The following is a 14552-nucleotide window of genomic DNA, read 5'->3' as shown; positions in this document are numbered from 1 at the left end:
TAATATATATTGAAAGGATGAGATTGCTGAAGGGATTATTTGGCTTGAGGATTAATCATTATAGTATTTTTGCCTGAACTTCCTTCTTAGGTATACATTACAGTGCTTATTACTTAATGTTAAGTGACAGTTTAGTCCCTAAAATGTGTTACAATTTGTAGTTCTTTATCTTTGACTCTTGTGTTTTCTTAAATGTCAGATCATCTTCCAATTACCTTCGGTCTGTGACTCAGTGGTTTTCATGGTCATGAAATCCTAATGCTTGAGAATTAGAAGGGATTTCAGAAAATCTAACCAGAGCTCCTAGAAGTTCTCCCCTTAACCAGGACCCTTGCTGCTGCTCCAGATATCTTGAGGTAGCCCACATTCAAACAGAGGCCTCTCTGCTCTTTTGAAAACTTCATGGCAGCTTTCACCATTTCTTCCTAAGTCTTGGTCAGACATTGTCATTTCTGACACTTCCCAACCATGCATCCCTCCTTCTAGATGATTAAATATTTGATTGCTCAATAAAGTTAAGTACTTTCTCCCTTCTCTTTCCACTTACTTTCTCCATTCCTTCCCACCTCCCAACCTTTTTGCTGTCTCATTCCCTCATTGTTCTGTTTACTCTGTACCTTTTCACTTCTCGCCCTCTTACACCTTCATTCCAATGTAAATGGCCCTACAGGCTTTACTGTGGGGCAGAATGTTTTCTCTGCCTCCTTGTTGTAGAATTCTGAGAGTACTGCTAAGCCCATAGCCCTCTCTAGTGGTAGCCATGCATTCTTCCACGGGCTGCACTGTGTGAATGAGAGATTGTTGTTCTCCTAGTTCCCCATTTCTATTTATAGAGCCATGTTTTTCCACTCTTGAGTGAAAGCTCCAGCCCCTTTCAGCCTCCTTCATGCCTCTCTATCACCGTCAATCTCTCGCTGTTGCTTTTACAATCAAACAGTTTATCTGTATTCACGCTCACCCTCACTTTCCCTCCTTCAGACTCAGATGATAGGTAGCCGTTTTATTCAAGGCGCTCTCATCTTCCTATGCCCTTGATGCCATCTTTTTTTATGGGACTTTGTTTCATTACTCCTCTACCTTTCCTCTGCTTTATCCTTTTCCTAACTACCTTAGCCTAAAAACATGTTCAGATCTTTCCTATCTGAGAGAAGGAAAGAGAGAATAGAGTATTTTCTTCTTCTTTTTTTTTTTTTTTGGCCGCACTGTGCTGCCGTCAGGATCTTAGTTCCCCAGATCCGTGACCAGCGATCGAACCTGTGCCCCCTGCATTGAGAGCGTGGAGTCTTAACCACTGGACTGCCAGGGAAGTTCGAGAGTATCTTCTCTAGTCTCCTTCTAGCTCTTTCCAATCTCTTTTTTCTCTCCTTTGCACCCAGTTTCCTTAAGAGGATGATTTAGAAGGGATTCTGTCCGTCCTTCCTCATTTCTCAGTTCATTCCTCAACCCAACCTGCTTTGCTGCAAAGCTAACTGAAATCGTATTCACTTAAGTCACCAGGGAAGGCCAGTGGACGCTTTCAGCCCTTATCTTACTGGTTCTTCCTACTGCGTTTGGTAATGTTGATCACATCCTCTCTCAAATTCTCTCTTCTTCAAAGGCTGTCCTCTCTTAATGTTCTTTGTCTGTCTCTTTTGTGGCTTTCTTTTCCTACTGCCTAAATGTTGGTGTCCCTGAGGTTTCTGTTCTTAGGACACTGTTCTCTATCCACTTTACCCGGGTGAACTCATCCGTTCTCATCGGATCTCTGGCACAAATGCTGTATGCCTTAGATACATATCTAGTTGTTTGGTAGACATTTCCAATGGGATGTGTGTCTTGTATCCTGTGTGGCCAAAGCTGTCAACTCATCATCTTCCCTCAATCTCAAATCAGATCTTCTTTCCATGTTCTCTGTTCTGGTTGATGGCACCACTCTGCTGTGTCCCACACCTAGTCATTCATCATGTCCTAGGGATTTTTCCTCCTAAATATTTCTGTTTTTTTTGTTGTTGTTGGGGGTAGGAGTTTATTATTTATTTTTGCTGTGTTGGGTCTTCGTTTCTGTGCGAGGGCTTTCTCTAGTTGTGGCAAGCGGGGGCCACTCTTCATCGTGGTGCGCGGGCCTCTCACTATCGCGGCCTCTCTTGTGGAACATAGGCTCCAGATGCGCAGGCTCCGTAGTTGTGGCTCACGGGCCCAGTTGCTCCGCGGCATGTGGGATCTTCCCAGACCTTCCCAGACACAGGCTCGAACCCGTGTCCCCTGCATTAGCAGGCAGATTCTCAGCCACTGCACCACCAGGGAAGCCCCCTCCTAAATATTTCTTAAACCCAACTACTTACTTATCTGTTCTGGTGTATTCCAGTCCTTAACCACTGGACTGCCAGGGAAGTCCTGAAACAGCACTTCTTATCCAAGTGAAATATAATCAGATAAACAAGTCATATCTGTAGAGTATTGATCATGTGACACACTGGAGGAACTTGATTTTTCCCAACCAAATGGGATTTGGTTTCTAACATCCTGAAACACTAATCATTGAATATCTCTTAATTAACCCAGATTCTTCTTAAGAATTAAATTCCTTTTAAAAAATATTAATTTATTTTCAACTTCTTTGTAAATACTTAAAGACTGCTTCCAACTTTCTTACCTGTTTGTTATCCCTCTTTCCCCTTCTTTGTCTTCCTAATTATCAACAGACTTTGCCTCCTCAGCTATGTTGAGGGCAGTGGACCAGGCACCCGTTTTATGTATTACAATGAAGAGACTCTATGTCTTGAATTTTTTCTGACAGCCTAGTGTAAGATGTTTATGCAGAGTGTCAAAGGAAACAATTATTTTAACAGGATGACACAGCCTATTTTGCTTAGAAATGTCCTAGTTTCCTGTTTAGGCTATCCAGAGGTCAGGTAGGGATTTCATTTTGCACTCCCATAGTGTAGATTCACATCATTGCAAGCATTGTAGGACTTAGATCACAAGCCATTTAATTCCATTGGCTGCATTTATCTTCCCAAGAAAATAAGTCCTTCTCCTGTTGTTTTTATTTAGTTTCTCTTTTTGTATTTTACTGCTATAACCTGTAGTGAAAGAGGGATGGATGCCAATAGCTATTTACCAACAGCTGCTTCTTAACTAAGGTGCATCTTAAAGTTTGCCTGTTGCCCTTTTGAAGTTCACATCACAGTGTTGTTACTGTTACCCTGTCCCAGAAATTACCTGTAACTAACTAAGCACTCAGGCAAGCGTCAGGTCCCAAAGTAAGCCATGGCTCCTCCTACGTATTGGGCTGGCCAAAAAGTTCGTTCGGGTTTTCCGTAACGAACTTTTTGGCCAACCCAATATGCACTTCCTTCATGAATCAGCTTTTGTGTAGTTTGATAACTGCCCCCTTTTTGCATATTTAATTATGCCTCGGGGCTATGGAAAAACCAAATTTATCTGTTAAAACAGACAAAGCAGCAAGTGTTCTGACATGTTTATATACCTGACAAAAGGTAATTACATACAATCAGGTCTGGATAATTAGGGGTTAATAAATTAACATAAGAGAAGTAAGTGCCTTTTAGATTTAGAAAAGCAAAAAAGACGTATCTTTTTAAGTTATTTGAGTAAAAATTATAAAATCTATTATAAGATTTGAAAGAAAAAAATGAGTGAGGATGCAAGCCCCGTTAAATACAAATACTCACCAAGATATTGTAGTAGATATTGTAGTATTCTTTGTCTTTAATATAGACCATAAAGATCCTTATTTTCTTTATGTCCATCATGCTAAGTATGGTAGACTAGCTAACTGCATTCTTTGGGAATCTAAGGCAAAATAGTAAAGAGTCTGTATTTATATTCTAGGACATAAAACTGAAACCTTATCTCTAGAAAGCTGAACAAATGACATATGTATCTGAAATTCAGTTCCCCATTTCACTAAAAGTTTCTTGCAAGGCCTAGAACCGGGGTGTCTGCCTTAGTTTCTATGGTAATACCTTAGCAGACAGTGACAATCTCCCTTTTCCTTCTGAGGCAATTGGGATTTAATGGTCATGGTATGTTTCATTTGTCTCAAATGGTCTGAGTTCCATGCTAAAGAATAGAATGATAATATGTCTTGGGGCCTGAAGTATTTAGTTTTAGTTTTAGTTTAGCTTTTTTTTTTTTCAAAAGCCAAAAGTCTATGTTTATAACTAATGACAAATTATAAATAATATATATTACTTGCTAAAATTTTAGAGTGAAACATATGTGACTTATTTTTTTGAAGACTAAATTAATCCAGCTATTAGAGTCTCCAAGTTGTCATTTGCATTATTTTAAAACACAACCATGGGGAGGAGGGGAGAAGAATATCCACTTAGACTCTTACACATTTTAAAAAATGGTTAGTCCCTTCCTCTTTTTCTTAACAACTGCAGTCTGAAGGAGAACTTAAAGAAACCCCAGCCCAGTCTAGCTTCCCTCATTTGAACAACTGCTATATCCTGGAGTAAAGACACATTGGCATACAATTTTTCTTCATTGGCTAATCCATATTGTTTTCCTTTGTTGTTTGATTTCTTCCAAAGTCAATTCATATAAGCAGACCTTATTTCTTCAGAGCTTCAATGAAGCAAAGTGACTCATCAGAGAGAACTGAAAGTCTAGTGAACACCTCACATCGTGAATTCAAGGTTTGATTTCTTTAGTATTAGAAGTCTGAGCTTCATTGGTGAAGTCATTATATAACTACCTGTTATATAAGTGTGGCAGATGATATAATGAATTGGACAGAAAATTAAATGTATGACCTGGGAATGTTTATTTAACATGCTTGACGGTGGCATCACTGGTTTGCAAAAGGTAATCTGAGGAGCAGAGCTTTGGTTATGAAATATTTTAGTACATTCTATAACATAAATTAAATCAAAGAGACTAGTCTGGCCTTCAGAATAATTATAAGACATTACTAAAAATTCAGAGTTGTCTTGATTGTAAATAGTTGACATGTAAAGTAAATGATAACATAGCCATCTTATTAATAGATATGATGTGGGCTCTGTGTAGACATAAAAGGTAACATTTGCAGTTCATCTCAACGTACATTTACTTGATTCCTACTTTATACCAGGTACTGGGCCAAATGTGAAGATACAGAGAGTAAGCAAAACAAGTCACCAGCTTTGAGGCACTTACAAAGTACATTATTAGGAAGAAGAAAAGGCACTTCAACTATTGGCGTATTAGAAAGAGACAGCGCTGAGGCAGCCATGAACTGTCCAGACTACAAAAGGAATTATTGATATTTGATTCTTTAGTGGGTAGACAGAATAACTGTGATATCAGCATACTGTGAAAAATACTATGATAGAGATTTGTGGAGGGAGCTCTGAGGACACACGAAAGAGGAACAGCTAACACATAGTGGTCTGGGGAGACTTCCTGAGAGAGGTGAATCCAGATTTAAATTTTATGGAATAAATAAAGAGTTACCTGAGTGAAGAAGGGAGGGCAAGGAGACTCAGAGAAGAAAATGACAATGTCCTGGGGCATCATCACGGTCTGTAAGAGAACTATGAGTAGTTCCTAGTTTAGGAGCTTAAATTCCAAGGCAGGAGAGGAAGCCAAAAAGTCACTTTGCATGTCATGTTAAGGAGCTTGAACTTTATCTTGTAGGAGCTGGGAAGCCACTGAAAGTTTTAAGCAAGTGAATGGTATGATAAGATTTGTATTTGAGCTGCATCTCTCTGGCAGCAGTGTGGAGGTTGATGGATCCTGGCGTATTAGAAGGAGAAGCAGAGGGGATAGGCAAGACCAAAGGCCCCATGGGAGAGAGTATGATATCTAACCTAGGACAGTAGTAGTAGTAGTGGTGGTGGAAGGTAGGTAGCAAGTGAATTCAAGAAATATTTAGGAAAAAAACATTTAGGAAGTTAAATTGACACAATTTGGCAATAAGTAAGATGCAGGAGTTGTGAGAGAGAAGAGTCAAAGCAACCTGAATTCAGGTTTCTAGTTTTGGTAATTAGGTAAGTGCTAGCACTCAGTGTGTGACTTGCCTTAGAGTATGAGGCAGCTGAATTAGGTACTCATGACTGAAGAAAAACAAGCCACATATACATGTAAAGGTATCATAAAAACCAAAATCACACTCAGCTTTTTGAGGTAAATCTACTTGAGCAAAATACCTGAAGTGTTCTCTTCTGTTTGGATAGTTACAAGGTTTTTCGTGTTTTAGAAATAGAAGATGAAAAAATTCTTTCTTCGGTGGCTCTGGTTGGGGTCGGGGGGCGCTGAGCCGCATGGCACGCGGGATCTTAGTTCCCCAATCAGCAATAGAGAACCCGCGCCCCCTGCAGTGGAAGCGCGGAGTCTTAACCACTGGACCGCCAGGGCAGTCCCCCCAAATTATTGATAATAATTTATTAATATATTCTGCATTCATAAATAACTTTTAGAAAACTTCAGTTACACATCTTTTGTTATTTGGGTTTAAATACATAATATAAATATTTTAAACCCCAATTGCCAGAAGAATTATTTAAAATTCAACTATATAAGGTGCTAATATTCTTACACTACTAAATGGAGAGTCAAAAGATCCTCTTAAAAGTTTCTGTAACAAATTCTACTCCTAGATATATACCCGAGAGAAATAAAAACATGTGTCCACACAAAACTTGTTCATAGCAGTTGTTATTCATAATAGCCGCCAAATGGGAATAACCCGAATGTCCACTAACTTTATATTAAATGAAAGAAGCCAGACACAAAAAACCACATGTTATATGACTCCAGTTTGGAAAGTGAGTGCTAATGGGTATGGGTATTCTTCTGGGGGATAAAAATGTTCTCAAATTGATTGAGATAGTTGCAGAATTCTGTGAATGTACTCAAGACCATTGATTTGTATACTTTAAATGGATAAATTGAATGGTATGTGAAATATATCTCAGAACTTAAAAAAAATTTTTAAGGTGATATAACAAAAAATAGGAGTTTAATTATATTAAATTATAAAAGCAAAAATAGAGAAAAATTGTTATAACTACCAAAAACAGGAAGGTAGTATAAGTAAGGTAAATCCTCATATATGATAACTACAAGATGATAAATAAAAACTAGAAAAATAAGCATATTTAGAGATATCAAGGTAATTACCAGTATTAAAACAGAAAGAGTTAACATGATTGCTTCTGAGAATGGAAAGGGTAGGGTAATGGACTGTTGGTTTTCATGACATGCCCCATTTGATTATTAACCATGTATTACTTGATAAAATTAATTTTAATAAAGAGGAACTTCCCTAGTGGCTTAGTGGTTAAGAATCCGCCTGCCAACGCAGGGGACACGGGTTCGAGCCCTGGTCCGGGAAGATCCCACGTGCTGCGGAGCAACTAAGCCTGTGTGCCACAACTACTGAGGCTGCGCGCTAGAGCCCACAAGCCACAGCTACTGAAGCCAGTGTGCCTATAGCCTGTGCGTCACAACAAGAGAAGCTACTGCAATGAGAAGCTCACGCACCACAACGAAGAGTAGCCCCCACTCGCTGCAACTAGAAAAAGCCTGCACGCAGTAACGAAGACCCAACGCAGCCAAAAGTAAATAAACAAATACCTCTTTCCTTTAAAAAAATTTTTTTTAATAAAGAATAAATTTCCACGTAAAATTGTACACGTATATGTATCTGCATGGTCTTTTAGCCATGGTAGTGACCAAGAAATTCAAGGTAAAGCAAATATAGATGTGTATAAATCTGATGATATAAATTCTTTTTGCCTCTTTTTTTCCCCCCAAATTCCAAACCTACCTAGTAGTTATTTAGGACTATTACATGGCTTACCATCAAAAATACTTTACGAACATTCTACTTCTGCTGTGTGCAGGTCACTTGAATTAAGTGACTCGAAGAGATGAATGCCTTTAAGCCACAATGTGCTCAGAGCTTGCTTCTGATCCTCACATAGGTAGGAGTGGAAAGGCTGGCTGAGAGCGGGTTTGGCAGATGGGACGTTTAAAGAGGGCAGGCACCGGTTAGGGGTCAGGTGTACCAGAGAGCCAAAAGTCAGCATGAGGGCAATTAACACCTGAGGGCAAAAAGTGAGGTGGGTGGAAGCACAATACTGCTTCTTTACAGGTTTTGCCCAAGCCCTTTCTAACTGCTGCTGAAAATTCTCCTCCACACTCATGTGGAATTTTCCAAATATGTTTTCAAATAGCTGGAGAAGGGTAAAGCCAAGTGCTTTAAAAAGTAGATGGAGGGGGGCTTCCCTGGTGGCGCAGTGGTTGAGAATCCGCATGCCAATGAAGGGGACACGGGTTCGAGCCCTGGTTCGAGAAGATCCCACATGCCGCGGGGCATCTAAGCCCGTGCGCCACAACTACTGAGCCTGCACTCTAGAGCCCGTGAGCCACAACTACTGAGCCCGCGTGCCACATCTACTGAAGCCCCCGTGCCTAGAGCCCGTGGTCTGCAACAAGAGAAGCCACTGAAAGGAGAAGCCCACGCACCGCAACGAAGAGCAGCCCCTGCTCGCCGCAACTAGAGAAAGCCCAGGCAGAGCAACAAAGACCCAATGCAACCAAAAATAAATTAAATTTTAAAAAAATAAATTAAAAAAAAAAAAAGAGTAGATGGAGGGACTTCCCTGGTGGCGCAATGGTTAAGAATCCGCCTGCCAGTGCGGGGACACAGGGTCAAGCCCTGGTCCGGGAAGATCCCACATGCCACGGAGCAACTAAGCCTGTGTGCCACAACTGCTGAGCCTGTGCTCTAGAGACCATGAGCCACAACTACTGAAGCCCGCACGCCTAGAGCCCATGCTCCACAACGAGAGAAGCCACCGCAGTGAGAAGCCCGTGCACTGCAACGAAGACCCCCACTCACTGCAACTAGAGAAAGCCCACGCACAGCAACAAAGACCCAACGCAGCTAAAAATAAGTAAATACATTTATTTTTTTAAAAAAGCATATAGAGCTCGTCATTTGATTTCAACATCTATTTAGAAAACAGACTTGTATTTCCCCCCATTGTGGCCAATTTAATAAGACCCATTTTTCTTGAATCCCCAGTGCCTAATTACTCATATTTCTTCCTTAAAGCTACATTCTGGTTTAGGATTTTTGTTGTTTAAATCTCTGAAGCACTTTAAGAACACTTGCTTTGGCTTTGTTTTTTGGCAGCAAAGGAAAAATGATCTCCTGGTTTACTTTTGGAATCTGCAAAGCAACTTTGAGGTCCCCCAGGTGGATTTAGTGTTTGGAAAGGGGAATTTGGGGGACTAAGGTTGACCCTGAGCCCCCAGGTCACTGTTCACATTTACAAAAGCAAACCTGGTATCCCCAATTGCTTTTCTCTTGAGGTTGGCTTAACTTTATTTATCTTCTGCCTTGGGTCACTGCCCCTGAGGTGCTTCAAAAGCAAAACCCAAAAGACCCAAAACAAAGAAAGCTAAACCAGATTCAAGGAAAAAATGACCTGGCACTCTGGGTTCACTTTTACAAAAGCAAAAAGTCACTTCAAGAGTTTCATAGAATGGTTTAAAGTTGGCCTAGATTCATTGTGTCATTTGTGCAAAGTGATCTCAACAGGTCTGAGACCCCAAGTTTCTTGGGTGTAGATTTGGAGTGCGACTTAGGATGAGAAGCTGTCAGCAAGCTAAATGCCTTGACACAGACTAATTCAGTGATTCTTCCGTGATTCAACTATTTTGAGGATATAAATGGACCACCCATGCAACCATTTCTTTCCTTAAGCTGAATCTTTTTGTTTGCTGGACACACACAGGGGTGGCTGAGGAAGTGAAACATACAACACACTTTAAAAAGTTGGCATAAATCCCACCTTATGTTATCAGATTAGTTATGAAGGGTGTTTTTGAATCCTTGGTGCAAAAATAAGTTAGTTTGCTAATTTTAAGTAATCTTATAAATCATGATGAAATAGAACTGAGGCACATTATTTTGCTATTCATTTTTATATGATCCATACTTTGCTTACTTCCCTAAAGGATTTAAGGTGGAATTACTTTACTTGACTATTGGAACAAACGCATTTTTAGAACTTAATACCAATTTTCATTTTAATATGGCTGACTTTATCCTTTAATAAGTAATTGTAAAATTGCTTTTGGATAATCTAGGGGAGATTTTATTTTTGTTCGTGTTTGGTCTACATCTTTGGATTTCAGGTATATGTGTTAACTAATAAATTCACCTGTTGAGACCATGTCTTACAGTTTATTTCCAAGACTGAGGGAGATTTTGTATGATTTATAACAAATGTATTATTTGTTTACTGCCATCTGAAGAAAGTAAAACTTGAGATAGAGAAGTAAGGTTTTCCATAATTTAGATTTTAATATTAAGGACATAGTACATCCTGTAAAACCTCACCGAATGTGAGAGGCAGTCCCCAAGGCAATGACTGTGTGGAGTGAAGAGGAGTGTCAGTGATTGTACCTGGTGCCACTCCAGTTTCCGCATCCCTTCCCGTCACACTCTGGCTCCAGAGCAGTCTCGTTCTTTTTAAACAATCCCAGAGACCTGGGATCATGCTTCTTGGTCAAAATAGGCATAGGTAGCAGCCTATAGAAATGGACTCAGTCCGTAAATCTGGCCAGGCATAGTGTTAGGTAGGACCCAGGAATAACATCCTAGTCTTGTGTTACATCTTTCATGTCAGTATAACTGTACTTTAAAAAGTGAAAAGGATCTTATAATTGTTATGGATGGAGGGACACTGGTAGACCATTCAGAAATATTAGTGCTTCTTTCTCTAAGAAGATCATTTACCTCAATTAACATTAGACCCAATGCCTTATCATAAGGGTATCTATCCTCTTTATCAAGCCCCAGGGAAAGCCTGGGAAAGGTGGAAGTCAGTTGACTACATTCACTTGCCCTAGTTTGCCTGCTGGCCAACTTTGGCATTTTTCTAGAGCTGTCTTCATAAACCGAAATTGTCTGTAGGGTGCTTATATTTTGTACTCATGAAGCCTAAGAAAAAAAGCTTAAGTAACTTGGAATAGTGGTCTGGCATCGTCAGCCAGAGAGTGATACTTCTTGAATATCTACTGAGAGGTTACGCTCTGCTGGACATACTTTATGAGTTTGCCTGCACAGCTCCGTGAAGTTTGTTTCTATTTACTTATTAAATGTGGTATTATGCATTTGAAAAATCCTTATGATGCCGAAAGCTCCGCTTCTCTGCACTGGTGTCAAATCTCAGAGACAGAGTTTTGGGTGAAGTAGAAAAGGATAGCTTTATTGCTTTGCCAGGCAAAGGGGGGGGGGCGGACACAGCAGGCTTCTGCCTCAAAAAACTATGTGTCCCAACCCCAGAGAATTTGATGAAGGGTTTTATAACAGTGGTTCAAGGGTGGGGTCTCTGACAAAATTAAGGTATGTGCAGAGCCTGCCCTCCTTTCATCTGTCTCAGGTGGTCTCAGGTGGTCTCCTAATCTCAGGAGAGTCTCTGCTCCCTTTAATCAGGTGGTTTCTTGGCTGCTCCTCCCTTGATTAGCAACTGTTCACATCCGCCCTTTGGAACTCAGAGAAGGTCTTGGAGGCTGGAGTCTTTCCTACAAGAATTGGGGGACAAAAAAAGACTCTTGTGCCTGGAAGCCCCACAGGGCCCTGCCACACACGTGGAAATGAGAAATCAGAATATGAGATCAGCATGCTTGCTAGGCCTTATCATTCCTCTCCACCCACATCCATGTATCCTTTGGGGCATAGACACTGAAATGGTGCTCAAGTCTATAGTCACTGGATTCATGGCCTGAGAATACAGAGCAAGCAGTGTTAGCTCCTATGTAAATCAGTTTCTAGCTTACTTAATATTAAATTGACAGTAGCTTCCTCATATGTTACTCTAGTTTAAGTTACTAAAATTGTGTGTGAATAGTTTTTTCTTTATAAATTCTTCATGTTAACATAAAATATTACTTGTTTCCTTATGAACTCTGCCTCCGCACTTTCCCCACTTACAGTGTAAACTCTTTGAGGACAGGGACTTTGTCTCATTCAATACTGTATCTCTGGTGCCTAGCACAGTAGTTCGCACGTTGTAGGTGGGCAGTCGATATTTGTTGAATGAATAAGTGAATGTTATCTAGATCCTTAGCCCTTTTATCCACCTTGGCAATGCATTCCTTAACCATTAGTGTGCAAATTTATGCAGATTTCCATTGATATCTACAAGTTAACTATGCACTGTATGTATTGCTATAAAGTATTAGTGTAAACTTGAAAGCATGTGGATTAGACTTGTCTACGGATGGGCAGTTAGGTTAAATTTTGTGGTTCCTGTAATTTCTAGCAATAAGAAATTTGCATATGAGTGTCTGACCATACGTGAAAAAAGTAAGCATAATATTTCTTTATCTAGGAAAGTCTGTTTTTGTGCTGTAAAAGAACCATTTCTATACTCACAGCTGGAGTTGGTGTAGGTTTTAAATTCACTAAATGGGCTCCTCCTTTCCCACCTGGGGGTAGATCAGCCCTTATTTTAAGGCCTCTTCTTCTTCCAGGTCCCAAAGGTCATGTTGCTGTTGCCTTTGGAAAGAAAGGGAATTTGCAGCCAGTACATTATTAAGTGGTTGCTGACTGTGCGCATGCCCACACACACTTGAGCTAACACCTACGTATACCTGGGAGAGGACTCCTTCGAACTGAGGCTTTTATTTTGAATGAGGAGAATTCATTATTGAAATTTATTGGAAAAAAAAATATGTATGTATGTAAATCTTATTTCTAACTCTAAAGTTAATACATGCCCATTGTAGAATATTATGAAAATAAAGAAGATAATAAGTTACCCATAATCCCACCACACAAATTACAACTCTTCTTAACATTTTCTCAAAATTTTTTCCACTCTCTTTTGATGGGTTTTTATGTAATTTTAGTAGTAATATTTATCATAAACTTCCCAAGCTATTTAAAATTCTATGTAAGCATCAGTTTGAATAACCACATGATACGTCTTATAGACAGATATACCTCACTACTTAACCATTGTCTTAATACTGAGATTTAAGCTGTTTTCAGTGGGGTTTTTTCCTTCAATTTTTGATAACACAAGTAACATTTTTGAGATTAATATATTTGTTCATAAGTTTTTATCTACCTTTATTATTGTCTACTGAAGTTAGATTCCTCGAAGTAGGATTACTGAATCAAAGGGAATGGCCATTTTTATAAGGTTCTTAAATACATACTGCAAATTCACATTCCAGAGAAGTTATACTAATTTACATTTTCACTGCAGAGTGTAGAAAGTAACTTTTCCTCCTTGTGAAAGAAGGGGAAAATGTACTTGTTGCTAAGCAAGAGTCAAAAATTACACAGAACTTGAAATATGTTCCCTTTTCTTTTTAAGACTGTGTTCTTTTAACATTGTCTCAGTGTAGTTTCTGTACCAGTGTTTTAACTTTTGGTATGGCTGGTATGGCCTAGAATGTTGCCCGAAAGAAAATAGTGTGGCTTTTAATATTAGTAGTAAATATTTTCATTATAGAATTTTCTGCTTTGTACAAGAAAGTCTCTATTAGTAGCTGTATATTGGATGGGAAGAGTCAAGCAAGTCCATTATCTTCCTAAGGAAGAGCTGGTTTCTTGTAACTTTCTGTAGGTTTTAACCACCCCAGAAATTTTATCCCTCTCAGAGCCAGTGGGTTGGCTCACATATCCTATGAGTAAATACAAATACTTGCTTCATTTGAAAGCAAAACCAATACACCCCTTACTTATAAAGTGAGCTAAAACAAAAAGAAAAAGTAATATAAAAACCGAAGGAAGGTAGTAAGTAAAACATTTATCTTTCTGAAACAATTCAAATGGGGATAGGAAGTTGGTTTTAAGTGGCTTAAAGGGGATTAGGGTTTTAAAGTTGGATAAGGAGTTTGGTGCTTTGGTTTAGGCACTGCATTGCTTTTAAAAGATTACTTCCATATTTGACAACAATTCTAACTGGAGATTATAAAGCAAATAGTCAATTTTAAAACACTACGGAAAACAAGAAGGTTTCCTTTTTGTTGTTGTTTGTTTATACAAAATGATTGCCTAGAGTTAACAGGCTGAGTCCTGAAGGCCTCATTTCATAACACTACTGAGGATCTATCACCAGGGAGAATCCAGAATAGGTTGTTTAATGCACTTCATTGAGATTATCTGAGCTTTTCGGTTTAAATTACTTTGGGAAAAGTCTAGGTGCAAATGACTTCTTTGAAAGGTAAACATACTTAACCTCTTTTTAGAAAAAAAGGTTCAATTTAAGTTCTTTAAAATTCTTCAGTTAGTAACAGCAACCCTCATTAATTAAATTTGAGTATGAACTGAATAATGTGTAAAGATTAAATCTCTATACCTCAGTACGTGTTCATATAATTATATAACTGTTTTCATTATTTTACAATTATTTGAAAATGCAATTAAGTATTTTATTAGAAAGGCAAGGCCTGACAATTTTAGTAATTTGAAAAGTGAAAAGATATTATACACTGTGTTGGTTATCAAATATAGTTAATGAAGTTTTAAAAATGAGATTCCTTATTCCGTTGCATCTGAGAAGCAGGTCATATTAAAATGGATC

General features: G+C 39.0%; 1 protein-coding gene across 3 annotated transcripts in view; it reads left to right on the top strand.

Annotated features, from left to right (window-relative positions):
- Window positions 1-14552, top strand: part of EXOC6 (exocyst complex component 6) — a 208813-nt gene that overhangs the window by 191718 nt on the left and 2543 nt on the right. The window lies entirely within an intron of this gene.

The sequence above is a fragment of the Phocoena phocoena genome, chromosome 16, assembly GCF_963924675.1.
Source record: "Phocoena phocoena chromosome 16, mPhoPho1.1, whole genome shotgun sequence".
NCBI classification, from domain to species: domain Eukaryota; kingdom Metazoa; phylum Chordata; class Mammalia; order Artiodactyla; family Phocoenidae; genus Phocoena; species Phocoena phocoena.
Note: the sequence above shows the minus strand (reverse complement) of the source record. Positions and strands in the feature narration are given on the sequence as shown.